This window comes from Podarcis erhardii, assembly GCF_964252035.2.
Source record: "Podarcis erhardii genome assembly, chromosome: 1".
NCBI classification, from domain to species: Eukaryota; Metazoa; Chordata; class Lepidosauria; order Squamata; family Lacertidae; genus Podarcis; species Podarcis erhardii.
In genome coordinates, this window is record NC_138497.1 from 27,850,167 (window position 1) to 27,863,470 (window position 13,304).

General features: G+C 43.7%; 1 long non-coding RNA gene across 1 annotated transcript; it reads left to right on the top strand.

Moving 5' to 3' along the window:
- The first annotated feature begins 6,115 nt into the window (after positions 1–6,115).
- Positions 6,116–7,027, top strand: LOC309345724. Its single transcript, XR_014158356.1, has 2 exons — positions 6,116–6,196; positions 6,495–7,027. It is a non-coding gene; the product is annotated as an uncharacterized lncRNA (long non-coding RNA).
- The last annotated feature ends 6,277 nt before the right edge of the window (positions 7,028–13,304 follow it).

Sequence of the window (13,304 nt, forward strand, 5' to 3'; positions counted from 1 at the left end):
CAGAGTGATGGAAAATCTAATCATTTCTGCCTGTCTGAATCTCCTGTGGTAGATACAAACAGAACTCTGCATCATGAAGATTCAGGAAGCTTAACCTGCATTAAACTGTAAAGCAGAACCACTTTTTTCTGCTTTAGAATTGGAGGTAGATTGTGTAGGCTCTACACCCAAGCAGATACAACTGTCTTTTTCCTCTTTTGAGACATATGATGGGGAAATTGTGTGTGTTTTTTTCTGAATGAACAGTTAGTCTGGAGTCGGTACTTTTTTTAGGCCTCTGGTTTTAAATTTCAGTTTGCATGTGTGACTTTAATTTCCACATCTTTACTTAGAAGTTGTGCAGGTGGTGGTGATGTGACACATTAAATCATCTTGTTCCTCTTGTTTACACATGCATCTGCCCCCAGGCTTAAAGCCTGTGGATTTTGACACATTTGTCAGAGAACCAATTAAGTTTGTGAACAGGTTGCTAAATAATAACCAATTACACTCAGTCACAGATAGCACCAAGCAGAATGAATTTTCTGGTAGGAATCCTGAGCCTTTTGCAGCTTCATGACAGGCAAAAAATAAAAATAAAAATCAGTAGGTGCAGCTGTTCCCTTGTCTACATCTCCACACCAATCATGCAAGAAGACTGGCGGGGGGGTGGAACTATAGAAGGCAGCAGAGGCTTTCACCAGGGTGTGCACCAGGGCCACATCTAGGAATTTTGTACTAAAGGGGCCTCCAAAGTAACCATGGGGCACAGCGGAACTTTCAAAGCACATTCCCCAACCCTCAAAAAAAATTCAGACACTAAAGTTTGTTAAGGGTTTCTGGGAAATCGTGTCCTCCCTAAAAGAGGGCACATGTTGCGGTGAGACCTGGAGACTGATACCCTGTGTTGTGGGTGGGTTGGATTGGTTAGCCACAACACCCGATTGGTAGGTCCCTCAGTGTTGGGTTCAATCTGGCCAGTGGGGCACAGTCTAAACTGATCGAGGAACCTATATATACCCATACACGTGACCCAGAGCTTCCTCTTTCAGCTTGTGCATTTGGAACACCCGCCCACCTCTCCCTACTTTTAGGGCTTTGTGCAATTGACCTTGCTATGCCGTCGTGTGTCGTCTGTCGTTGGGACAGGGGCATGGCAGAAATTTCCCCACTTGGCTGATTGGCTGGTGCCATTTGGGTTTCGCCTGCTGTGTAGCAAATCATCACAACTTGTAAGGTTGCAGATAGGCACTGGTTCAGGTGATAGGGATGAGAGAACGCTCTCACCATCCCTATGTGAAGGGTATTCCGTTGAAGGAATCCATGGACTCAACTGGTTTGGTCAATCCCCGAGAGGGTTTTGTGCCCATGCCTGAGTCCAGGGGGACATCTGGGTGGTGAACATAGTCTGTTCTCAGCTTTTCGCCTACCCAGGTGTTCACCCTTGGCTGACCTATGCTGGTGCCCTGGGTCAGCGCTGCCTGCAAGGGTGCAGGGAGCTAGTCAAACCAGAGCCTATGCAACCACTCACCTTCTGTAATCAATAAAGTTGTGGCCTAAATTCTGCCAAAAACCGAAACTAAAACTTGAGTCAGGTGTGAATTTATTTAGGGGGGAGGTCTCTGGGTCTGAACACACAATTACTGTTAGGGGTAAACTACAGTGCTCAGAATTCTCTGAAGTATCACAGAGCTGTTTCTGAGATTATATTGGAACAGAAGCTGATAAATGAAGGCAAATGTCCACTGGCCCCCACTTTCCCCCTTGGAATAATAAAAAGCTGTCACTAATTCAATGCTTGTCACAAGTTTGTTTATTTTCTAAAAAATCTTTTTACAGCATCTGTTTCAAGCTCACCACTTCTGCAGCCATGTGAATGGCAGTTGTCCAGTAACCCATTTTCTCTGTTGCAAACCTGATCTCCATGGAAGAGTTATGCAAGGCTAAAGGGCTATGATCTTGTGAACTGGCAATGAAACAGAGCAGGTTCCTTTTCAGAGCTGTTAGCATCTCCGCATAGAAACAGCTCAAATGCTAACCACAGAAGCAGCATCACCCCCCTCTCATTGTACGTAGGAATGGCAGAGAGTCAGGGATGCTTTGCACTGCTTTCAGTGGCCGTGCTGGGTACATTTCTAAATCCAAGCTATGATCTACTAATGAGAACTCAGAGCCAAGATGGCTCCCAGGTCAACAGCTTTTACTGTCTGCAGTGCCAAGAATAAAGCTGGAAACATACTTGGCTCAACTCTGGCATGAAAAATTCAAAACACACTCAAATTGCTCTGTGGTAGGGACCTCTCCTGGATGAGTGAATGGTTTGTTTGTTATGAAATATTTACAACTTAATGTGACCCAGATTCAGCTCTGTAGCCTGAAGAAAAGGCCTCCAGTAAAGATCTAATTTAGAAACAAAAAGGTTTGTAGTATTATAAAAGAAATGCACTGGAGCTTGGAAAGGAAATGGCAATACTGAAAAGGTCAAAATCCCACTGTTTGGCCTCCATTTTTTCCTTGTATTTGCTAGTGTGACGAGCATTCCCAGCAACAAACTACATGTTATACGCAACCACATGTAGATCTTTTCAAAGAAAAAAGGAGGGCAAAGTTTTAAACAGAGCACTGGGGGACACAGTGAGGAGTGGCCATTTTTTCCAATCTCCATAGGTACTGGTTTCTCAAAGCAGCTGCAAAAAAAAGTTAAAGAAAGAAACAGGCAGCTCTTGGACCATGTCATAAGTACAGAACAGATCCATGCATGAATCAGTTCCAATTGTGCATGGGTCTGAGGGGAGTGAAATAAGTACATTTGCTCCAAAACATGGAGCGAATTGGAATCCTCCCCATCTCTACTGTGTGCTTAAAGGCACACTGTGAAAGTGAATGTAGAGGGCGTGTTTCATTCCAGATGCAGCTCCTTAAACATCTTTAGCTCTTAAGATAATTTATCAAGAGTTAAGGTATTGAGAATGTTTTTAATACTGAAGGTTCTAGAAGTGTGAGAAAGCCAACATGGCTGACAATGCCACATTATCCACTGGGGGATTATCTAGGGGTTGGCCCCTGACAAGGGTGCAGGCCCTGGGGGGGGGCAGAAAAATCACACCTCTCCACTCTGGCTCAGAGTAGTGGCTAGGAGCCCACCCAGTGCCAGATTTACATATAAGCTAAACAAGCTATAGCTTAGGATCCCACTCACTTGGGGGCCCCCCAAAAAATTCACTATTAATAGACTTCTTCTTAATTGTACAGTATTTCAGTTCAACAATTATTTTGATAAAATACATATTTTGTTATGTGCAAATGGCTTCAGATACCTATTAGGTCCATAAATTACCATATAGCATATATTCAACACAAAAAACAGCGACAATTTGTTGTTGACAAAGGACAGCTGGACATATAAAGGGCCCCATTACCTTCAGTAGCTTAGGATCTCATCAAACATAAATCCAGCTCTGAGCCCACCCACCACTCCACACACTTGCCAAAGGCACAAGGGACAGGGTGGTGCCAATACAGATCCTTGCCAAGGGCACAAGGGAGCCTAGGTACACCTCTGATTATCCAGTATCGTGTGAAATCCAAAGACTGAAAAACTCCAGTTTTGAGTGATGGAGGAAATCACAAGTTGCCCATGGGGCCATTTGGAATTTTGGGTATGCCATGAGAACCAGCTCTTTAATTTATTCTCTTCCGCCTCCCCTGCGCAGTTTTGCCCAGCAGGCAGAAAGGATTGCGAATGTGTGCACATATGAAGACATGCACACACACAATAATTTTGCTTGCCCTTTTCTGAACCTGAATGTGTTATGCTACATTCTTATGAATTTCCTAATGTAACTCTTACAGCTGTGATTTTCTAAAGGTTAAAAGCTTAACGTAACTACACGACCGGTGGGATTAAACTAATGATCCCCATCCATGGAAGCGCTGCACAGGGACTTTCACTTGTGCAGTGGAACTCCCCCTCCCCCACACACCCTGTAATTCTCTTGGAGAAGTCATGGGGGATCATTCTGTCTGGCAAGCTGAAAGTCTTGCACTGGTGGAATGATAAAAAAACTGTGACATTGCATTTCTTCCCATGTTTTTCAGCACATTTAGAAGTTCATAAAAGTATATGTGGCATGGAGAAAGTGTATACGGTGGTACCTCGGGTTACAGACGCTTCAGGTTACAGACGCTTCAGCTTACAAACTCCGCTAACCCAGAAATAGCGCCTCGGGTTAAGAACTTTGCTTCAAGATGAGAACAGAAATAGCATGGCGGCGGCAGCGGGAGGCCCCATTAGCTAAAGTGGTACCTCAGGTTGAGAACAGTTTCAGGTTAAGAACGGACCTCCAGAACGAATTAAGTTCTTAACTCGAGGTACCACTGTAGTGGAAAATGTATAGAGAAAAGACCCCACCCCCACCCCATCTCTCATAACACTGGAACTCATCCAATGAAGCTAAATTTTGGAGGACTTAGGACAGATAAACAAAAGTATGTCTTTACACTACACATAGCTAAACTATGGGAGGCACTGATGACCACCAACTTGAATTGTTTTCATGGAGGTGGAGGTTATCAATAGCTACTCGCCTGCTTCAGAATTCGTCACAGTTATCTTGTTGACCACTGTGAGAACAGGAAACTGGACTGGATGGGTTGGCCTGACCTAGCAGACAAATCTTACTTTCTTTTTTCCTAACTTATTTTGATATGCTTCATCATCTATCTTGCACCCGGACATCGCCAACAGGGTGATCAACAAGGTGGAAGTACTGGGAACCTTGGGAGGAAGTGATCGTGTCCTCTTGGTTTTCATGATACAGAGGCAAAGGAAAGCTGAGTGTAGTTTGTCATGCACTCTGGGGACCCTAAGAAGACTGATTTCAAACATCATAAGAAACTGCTGGGTGTGATCCCAAGGTCAGAAACTTTCAAGTTCAAGGTGGATGGGAGTTTCTTAAAGGTGAGATACTGAAGGCACAAAGGCAGGCAATTGCAACAAGAAAGAAAAGTAGGAGGCATCTAAAAATACCAGTGTGAGTTGCACAGGGGTAGCTAATGAGATGCCCTCCAAATGTTGTGAACTACACTTCCCAATAACCCCAACCAGCATGGCCCCAGCCAACCACTCAAGCATGATGGGAGTTTTAGTTTACAACATTTAGAGGGTACCACATGGTCTACCCCTGGGATAGCTTATAATTTTGACCAGCTGGTGCTTATAAAATAGAGATGAAACTGGAGCATGGTGGAACACAATGAATGAGGGAAGGAAGGGTGGATGCAAGGGAAGGGAAGGAGAACATCCTTATTCCTGTAAATTGGCTATGCTGAATAACAAGATCTGTAGTTGTATAAGAACAAGAACATTATAAAGCTCTGCTGGACCAAGGCAACATTCCATACTTTTCTCACAGTGGCCAATGAGATCATAGAATCATAGAATCATAGAGTTGGAAGAGACCACAAGGGCCATCGAGTCCAACCCCCTGCCAAGCAGGAAACACCATCAGAGCACTCCTGACATATGGTTGTCAAGCCTCTGCTTAAAGACCTCCAAAGAAGGAGACTCCACCACACTCCTTGGCAGCAAATTCCACTGTCAAACAGCTCTTACTGTCAGGAAGTTCTTCCTAATGTTTAGGTGGAATCTTTTTTCTTGTAGTTTGGAACCATTGCTCCGTGTCCGCTTCTCTGGAGCAGCAGAAAACAACCTTTCTCCCTCCTCTATGTGACATCCTTTTATATATTTGAACATGGCTATTATATCACCCCTTAACCTCCTCTTCTCCAGGCTAAACATGCCCAGCTCCCTTAGCCGTTCTTCATAAGGCATCGTTTCCAGGCCTTTGACCATTTTGGTTGCCCTCCTCTGGACACGTTCCAGTTTGTCAGTGTCCTTCTTGAACTGTGGTGCCCAGAACTGGACACAGTACTCCAGGTGAGATGCATAAAGAGAGACTATTTCCATGCTAATTTAATATAGGGTTTAAATATATATGACCTTCCACTACTGCTGACCATTCAGTTGATGATTTAAGAGCCTTCTCTCTCTCTCTCTCTCTCTCTCTCTCTCTCTCTCTCTCTCTCTCTCTTCCTTCCTTCCTTCCTTCCTTCCTTCCTTCCTTCCTTCCTTCTTAAGACTAAATTTGCTTCTGAAGTGGGAGGAAAAGTGTTGGAATAAACTCAAGAAACCCTTCACTCTCCACTCAACTTCTAGGTAAAGTAACCTCATGAATCTAGCCTTGTGGTATGTCAGATTTCTCTACCTTACAGTATTATGTCAATTTGACCTAGGCCCACTTTGGATCCACTCCCAATTTTACACTTAGCAAGTATATATTGTAATTAAAAGAGTTGTCCTCAAAGGGCAGCAGACTCTCAACATATGTGCAGCCGGCTGGCTTCAGAAAATCCCAACAGCTGTGAAATAAATGCTATTTCCAGAGTTGTTTAGTGGAGGTCACACAGAGAAGGGAATCTGAGTGAGAGCTGTTTTACATTTCCTTCATCTGCAGGTTTACAAGGTCTTTTGCCTTCCGACTCTACATTTGCCAGCATCAGCCTAGATCCCAAAGAGGGAATTTATCAAAGAAGCATACCAACAAAACAAGCAAGGCAAAACAAAACAAGCTTTATTTTACAAGAGAAATAAACTAGCAGGGTGAGGTCAGTGCTGAATGAAAATGGCAGGAGTTATGAAAAGGCGGGCCTAATGAGTTAGCTGAACATAAGGCAGAATGTCGACATATCCCCTGATAGGGACCATTCAGCATCAACAATTTGAAGCCAGAAGGCCAAATCCAGGTCCCTGAAGATTACCAGCTGTTCCTATAGTCGTCAACTCAAGAACAAGAGAATGTTGTGAAGAAAGTTGTAGCTCTGATAATAGGACTTGCTAGCAAACTTATTTGGGGTAATAGAATATCAGTTCTATGACATTCCTTTGAGTTGCTCTCCCATAAATTTAGGGTGGGGAATGGGAATGATCCCTAGTACTTCTCTGGAGGAACATCACCCGAACACTTAAAATAAACATAAATGCTGATGAGATTTGCAAGTAAGGCATTTGTATGGAGAGTATGACAATATTTGTTCATGATAGTTGCATTTGCAAGGACTGGATTATATGAGCCGTGCAGAGCAAACATAGAGAAACAGAAACAGCAGTGTTTGGATAAGTGTCAAGAACAGTCATGGAATACAGTTATTGACACATGCACAAAATGGAGGGTGGTGCCCAGAAATCATGTGGCACAGAACAGATGAGGTAACCATCAAAAAGATTTTCCCTGAGCTGTTTGAGACCACCTGAAGTGATGAACATCAACAAGTGCTGCTGGGAACACTGGTGGCTATGATGAATTTAAATGCTAAACTCTCCAATGTTGTTCACGGCATCACTGTTTGGAGGGAAAGCAATTTTAACTCAGAGTTTACACATCTAAAAGCACTGTGCATGCCTCTGCATCTTGTGGAGAATGGGAATTACAAAGAGTCAAAACTTTCTCCAAGCCTCTGGCTGCATGCACCACACAATGCGCAAGCAAGGCAGACCTATATCTGTGCAGACTCCCAGTAAAAACTGCATTTTCCCCTGCCCTCATGAAATAGTGATGCTGTGAACAACATTAGAGAACTTAACATTTTAAATTATACATAAATGTGGCGTTCCAGCTGTGCCTGGAAATAAATGTGGCTAATGTAAATACAGGCACTAATGGGGATTAATGATTTAAAGGTTTCCTTTGGTAAAGAATACTTCACTGGCACTGGGTATGTTTTCAGCTAGGAATTTTCCTCTCCCCTCACGCCTCCCTCTGTCCCACCTCATTCTGTCTCACTCTCCTCTCCAAGGGATTAGTCTCTCTGTCCCCATCTTGCTAGGAATGAATTCACTCTTTGGCACAGGTCCCCCCCTTCCTGCTCCTTCCATTTCTGTTTCCAAACAGTAAGTTTGCTTTGTACTTTGCTCCTTTCCACCCACCTGATGAATCCACCTCTTTATACCCTGCTCTTTAACTAAAGGAATGTGTACATATTTGGGTATTTGTGTGAGTAGCTTTTGTAGAAGAGCACTTGACTTTAATTTAGAGCCAGTGTGGTGTAGTGGTTAAGAGTGGTAGTCTCGTAATCTGGGGAACCGGGTTCGCGTCTCTGCTCCTCCACATGCAGCTGCTGGGTGACCTTGGGCCAGTCATACTTCTTTGATGTCTCTCAGCCCCACTCACCTCACAGAGTGTTTGTTGTGGGGGAGGAAGGGAAAGGAGATTGTTAGCCGCTTTGAGACTCCTTAAAGGGAGTGAAAGGCGGGATATCAAATCCAAACTCTTCTTCTTCTTTTTCTTTAGAGACGCTGGAGGAAATTGATCTTTGTGAATCAAAATATGCATTTTGAGAGAAAGTATGCATCGAAACACATTTTGAGCTACACATTTTGAGCAGTTGGGGTTTTTTAAATAGATTAATGCAGAATCTGTGAGTACTGTCCCCTTGGTCATAAACTGGTAAGGGTGGCTAACTCCTCCCCACACACACACTGTAAAGTGCAAAGAGTTGAAGGTGGAAGGGTGCTGCAGTTTCCCACTTCCTCTTTCAGCCTCAATTGCTTTTCATTTCACTTTTAATTTGTATACCACCTTTCTATACTACTATATACAAGACAATTTATACGCTGGGGGGGGGGTGTGGGAACAGCAAAATAGACAACAAAGAATACACATGTAATAACAATCTGATCCAATACAAAAAAAGTCACAATAACTTTATAAAATAAATGTTGTTGTTTAGTTGTTTAGTCGTGTCCGACTCTTCGTGACCCCATGGACCAGAGCACGCCAGGCACTCCTGTCTTCCACTGCCTCCCGCAGTTTGGTCAAACTCATGCTGGTAGCTTCGAGAACACTGTCCAACCATCTCGTCCTCTGCCGTCCCCTTCTCCTTGTGCCCTCCATCTTTCCCAACATCAGGGTCTTTTCCAGGGAGTCTTCTCTTCTCTTCTCATGAGGTGGCCAAAGTATTGGAGCCTCAGCTTCACGATCTGTCCTTCCAGTGAGCACTCAGGGCTGATTTCCTTCAGAATGGATAGGTTTGATCTTCTTGCAGTCCATGGGTCTCTCAAGAGTCTCCTCCAGCACAATTACGGACCTTTGTTGGCAAGGTCATGTCTCTGCTTTTTAAGATGCTGTCTAGGTTTATCATTGCTTATAAAATAAATAACTTTGCTTATAAAATAGCTTATAAAATAAATAACTTATATCAAATAAAGCAATTATTCAATCATCCATTTGAATTTCATGGCTCAGATTAATTCTATTGAGCCAACTGTTGCCCTGACCCCTCAGAAAAGCAAAGGCTCTCTATGTGTGCATGCTCTCTCTTTCTGTCTCTCTGTGAGGAGACTGATCCAGGGAAGAAAGTGACCAGATGGGCTAAAGCCCACAGCTCTTGCGCAAAAATCCAAACATGTCCATGGACCTTAAAAAGGTTGGCAATCCCTGGCCCTGTTAAGGGCCCCAATGAGCATAAGACCACTGCCATATTTCACCCTGGCCCATTTATTTAGATGGGACCATTGTGAAGCACAGCCACAGATAACCTATTAGTGGCAGTGCCATTGGTTGGTGACCACACAGAAAGTAAAGTGGAGGCAGATCACATTGTGCAGTTGCAGCAACCCAACAGCTCCTCCATGGCAATGGCAAAGGACACCAACTGTGATCAGAACAAGGCTAAATCTACACAGCTATTTAAAAAAAAACGCTCTGGAGAAAAAACCCATTGTAAATCTTGCAATTGCCATCTGGTGTCACAGTGTTATAACACATTTGCAATGCTGTATTTTGACTAATGTCTCTGAATCCCTAGTATCTGTGGCTACTTCCAAGAATTTCACCTCAAATTTTGTGTACCGCAGGTGCTGCACATTTCACACAGCACGCTGAGCATTGTGGTCAAATAAACTTCATTGCTACTATAAGAGTTTTTTTTTCATGTTAAAATAGCACTGCTGGATCAGAGCTCATCCATCTGGTTGAGAATCCTGTTTCCAATCAGAGCAAGACAATTCCCTCTGGGAAACCTACAAGTAAGGCATTTAGATTAGGGTTCTTACCTGTTGTCTGTCCCTGAGTAGCACACACATACACAAGATAGCACATTTGTTACTGTTCTAATTGCTGCATGGCATGTGGTTGCACAAAGGTCACAGCCACCTACTGGATATTGTTTGCGAAGCTATTAACAAGGAGTGATATAATTCCCTGCCAATTTGGTAAATTATTTCTAAATTCTCTGTATAATAATACAGTACTCAGCATTTCTACAGAACCTTTCCTCAACGTTCCGTGTGAGTCACTTGGGTTGTCTCTCATTCTTCCAATATTTCCAATACTTCCAATATTTCTGTGTATTGTAGACATTGCTTCATTATTTAAAGTTTTCTTAAACTTCCCTTAGATGAAAAAAGTTCCAAGAGTGATCAGTAGAAGATGGCATCCCAGAGGGCAGGAACTATTCAAAAGACGATGCAAAAGGAAAAGGGATTGGGAGGTGGGAGCAAAAAAGCAAACTAGCAGCAAAATTCCAGCAATGTCTCTTTAAAAATAACTCCTCTTGAATTAAGTGGCGATTTATCCCAGGGAAGAGGAGTCAGGATTGCTGCCTAAGGCACAAGCTTTTAATTACAAAGTCCTTGTAAATGTTCTTTCTGGAAGGGATGGAGGGAAGCAAGCAAGTTCCCTGCAGCTGCTCCTTCTCTCTCCAATGCATGGGGCAGGTTGATCTCCCCCTTGTCCTGATGTTCATCCTATGAGGCAGTTGGATAAATGATTTTTTTAAAGAGAAATGTATGTCTTGCCACTCCATCATGCAAATGCCCTCAATCTTCAGAAGCCACAGGGAGAGTTTACCTCATGCAACAGGCCCAAATATGTTTCTTTGTCCTTCAGATGAGAATCCCTTCCACTCTAGGGGGTCAGGGGAATTTTCCCCATTTGTTTCAAGTGACATGTATTTCCTGACCTGTCCTTAATTTCACTTCGAATTCATTTCCACCTTGTCTCCCTCCCTCCCCAGCTCCTCACAATATTCCACCCACAAAGCCTGGTAAACACCAACCTCTCAGTCACAAAAATACTTCAGCAAGAGAGTGTGACTCCATCAAGGCTTAATAACCTTTCTCCCAGCAAGAATAATGGAACAGTGCCCTTCCAGAAGCTGTTTCTCTCAATTTGTATTAAAAGGTATTCCTCAGAGCTGTCAGGCCACTCATTTCTCCATTGGGCTTGGGGAGAAGCTGTGAACAGTGGGTAGTTCAGAAGGGATCCAAGCAAAGGAGACATGCATTTGACACCATGACCCAGGTGCCCTGTCACAATCATGGAAACCAAGCGTAATCTAAGCGGTGCTATTAGGGGATACATGACCAGGTTGCCTCCAGCCACTTGCAAGATAACTGCTTTGTAGACTTCAATATACCTGGAGAGAATTAGATTTTTCTAAGCCAATGATTGGATTTTTCTTCTCGCTTTCCCCTTTGCTTCATTCCACCCACTCTCATGCAAGCAATTTTTGTGTACCAGGTAAGGGACATTGTGCTACATTTGCCAGAGGCTGGACAAGCTATAAACTCTGGTATCATTTATACAATTCCCCTCTTTCTTTCTTTTTCCTGAAAAGAAAGTCTGAGTTATTTTTAACTGTGGCTCTAAGCCAGTAAGCTTCATGAGCAGGCAAGGATTTATCGACTGGTAGTGCAGAAGGAGCGGAACATGCGACTATAATTAACTTGAAATGTGTTCACATGTTAAGGATTCTGCAGGTTTTCTGCTTGCTTGGAAAACCTACAGGTGAAGAAGGAGAGCGAGCACACAATGCTCTGCCCCACATTGCCATCCCAGTCTCCACCAACAGTGAAGTTCTGGAACATTGAGCCTCCTGCACTCAGATAGGATTCCCGTGGGACCTAGAACCCCAGTTATACAGGGTGTCAATAATGTGAGGAGCCTCCACAGTCACAGGAGGCGTCATGCTTCAAAGCATCACTGTCCTCAGTTTGGTTCTCTTGTCCCTTCTCTCCCTGATCATGACATGATAGAAGTTTATAAAATTAAGTATGGCATGGAGAAAGTGGATAGAGAAAAGCATTTCTCCCTTTCTCATATTACATGGGCATGCCGAGGATTGAACCCAGGATCTTCTGCATGCAAAGCAGATGCTGTAGCAGTGGGCTAAAGCCCTTCCCCAAGTTTCTATCTGTTCCAGTGTTCTGTTTCTGGCCAGATACCTCTGAGAAGCTTACTACAGAGCATGAAATCAACAGCCTCTCACTCATTGCATCTCATATTCACAGAATTGCAGAGTTGGAAGGGACGCTGAGGATCATCTAGTCTAACTCCCAGCAATGCAGGAATATGCAGCTGTCCCATACGGAGATTGAACCTGCAACCTTAGCATCATCAGCACCACTCTCTAACCAACTGAGCTATTGCCTCTGAACATGGAGGTTCAGATTGAGGAGGTTCATCCCTTTCCAGGGATGTTATCCTGCAATAACCTATCCCCTCACTCTTCTACATGCATGCACACCACCTGCCTGCTAAACTGAAGGGAGTTGATGAGCACTGCAGAGCACAAAGCGCATTTTGCTCCTCTCCATCCATCTTATTACTGCTAATTCGGACAGGGTTGTAGTGCGCTGTCATCATCTGGAAGAAGCTGGCTGATACGGCAGCCACTGAGCACAGTTTGACACTGGCTGATTAATTTTTCATCATCTCAGCATTTATAAATCCTCTCCTCACTGCGAGTTAGTTAAATCTTAAACTTTTCCCACAAGGTACCAAGTAAGAATAAATGGCTACATGTCTAGCACTCCTTGCCTGAGGGCAAGGCCTCTTTGGTCATGGCTATTACCGCTGAAAAGACATGGTGTGCTCTGGCTGTTCTTTGTGATGTTCGAGTTAAACAGCCTGCTAAAAATACATAATTAGAAACAAATAAGCCAGCTTAGTATAGCCCCTGATACACGCCGGGGATTCAAAGGTGTTTAAAATAGTCTGGGTACACCAAAGGTCATTCTGAAGCAGAGCCAGCAGGACGCCAGCCTTCCTTTAATGAAGCCTTTTAGTTACCATGGGGACGTCACCGCTAAATCCCACAACAGCGCTTATATCTGACAACTGAAGGAAACTGAGAAAGCCAATCTTGGCACCTTCCATCTCTGTGCCATGTGAGATATTTCTGGGGGTTCGGTTGCAAGTTTTAGATTAAGGTAAAAAAAAAGTCTTCAATTGCATTTCTCTGTAAACAGTTTCCTACCCGAAGCA